This window comes from Caretta caretta, chromosome 4 (assembly GCF_965140235.1).
Source record: "Caretta caretta isolate rCarCar2 chromosome 4, rCarCar1.hap1, whole genome shotgun sequence".
NCBI lineage: Eukaryota > Metazoa > Chordata > Testudines > Cheloniidae > Caretta > Caretta caretta.
Genome location: NC_134209.1, coordinates 106,890,001 through 106,891,521, shown reverse-complemented (window position 1 = coordinate 106,891,521; position 1,521 = coordinate 106,890,001). Strand labels below are relative to the sequence as shown.

The window sequence follows — 1,521 nt, the reverse complement described above, 5'->3', positions numbered from 1 at the left end:
CTCTGGAGTGTATAAGCAGGTGGACACTGGTTTGACTTCAAATTGGCTGGGTAAAGGCCATCACTATAACGAGGGGAAGGAATTCTTTACAATTAAAAGTGTAAATATAAATATTTAATCCAAACTACAGCACTTTCAAACCACTGAGAGAGCAGAGCTGGTATGGTTCAGAGCACTTTAGAGTCGGGTGTTTAATGCTTGTCTCTATTTTAGAAAAGCAGAAGCTCAGCAAGTGCTAGTCACTGAAACTGGGTGAAGGAAAGAGAATGCCTTGTTCTTGTGTGTTAATGGTGGCCCATTCCTTTTAATGTAAGATAAATGCAAATGTAGATCTGGCTCTAAGTGAGTCCAGCCCTGCTACCTTTACACATGCCAGAGTCTCATTGACTTCAGGGGAACTGAACTGGTGAGTAAGGAGAGCAGGATCTGGCCCTTATGGTATATGTGACATGGGGGTGCTGAGAGCCACTTAACCAAACTGTATATAATGGAAACCACTTCAAGCCAGCCAGCACCCCCCAGCACCCTAGTTCCAGCACTTATGATGGGACATGTTGGGGTGACTTCCTCTGGCATTTATGGAAATTGTTGCCTACTCTCACAAATAAGAATATTCTTTTCTGAAAATCAACTAGTCAACTAGTTCATGACTCCCTGACTTCCTCTGATGACCTTCCTCTCCCCCTCTCCCCTCCCACCACCCATATACACAAACAGTTCATTGTAAAGATCATAGAATAACAGGCCATTTCAGAAATGCAATAGACATTTTAAAGCATGTTCTTCATGGGGCCAGCAGCCAAGTGTTTGAGTGAAAAAAGAAAATATAGAGCATAAGGAATTGAACTATCACCTATAGGCCAGCACAGAATGGCATTTCAGATCTTTCCTACCAGACACCTACAAATTTGAGACCTCTTACAATGGGGAAGTTCTGTATAGTGCAAGGATCTGAGCCTCCTAGAAACGACACTGTTTCCAATTATTGAATTAACAATTATAACACAGTTATCCAGTAGAGATGAATTTTCCCGTTATATTAATATGTTAATATTAAGATAACAAAGGTCACTGCTCCAATCTCAGTTCTTCACACACTGCAACAGTTTGATCACTCAAACCAGCCTCCCCTGCGATTCACTTCCTCATTCCTTGTTTTATATTTTGTTAAACAAACTCTAAGAAATAAATTAAGCCAAAAAAACTGCAGTGCTGTATTTGTTTTTTTGTTTTTATTATCAACAATCAGTTAATGGTACACTCTTGGAAAACTATATGCACATGTAGAAATATTTCCCCTTTTAAATAGAAGCATTCATTTGAACCACATATAAATAAATTTGAAAACCCTGAACATAATTTATGACGATTATGCTCTCAAACATATTCCAACAGGAAGGGAAAAATAAAAGACGACATGCAACTGATAATAAAAATATATACCATTATCTGAACCTGGTCTCTCGAAACGCGAAGTAACCGAACCCGTGAGAACCTTCTTTCTCCATAAAGACACGCCAT

General features: G+C 39.2%; 1 protein-coding gene across 1 annotated transcript in view; it reads right to left on the bottom strand.

Moving 5' to 3' along the window:
- Nucleotides 1-1,208: 1,208 nt before the first annotated feature.
- Nucleotides 1,209-1,521, bottom strand: part of PHOX2B (paired like homeobox 2B) — a 3,892-nt gene continuing 3,579 nt past the window's right edge. Inside the window, exon 3 of the mRNA XM_048848479.2 lies at nucleotides 1,209-1,521. This exon is cut by the window's right edge and continues 1,277 nt beyond it. The gene's annotated coding sequence lies outside the window, so the exon portion shown is untranslated.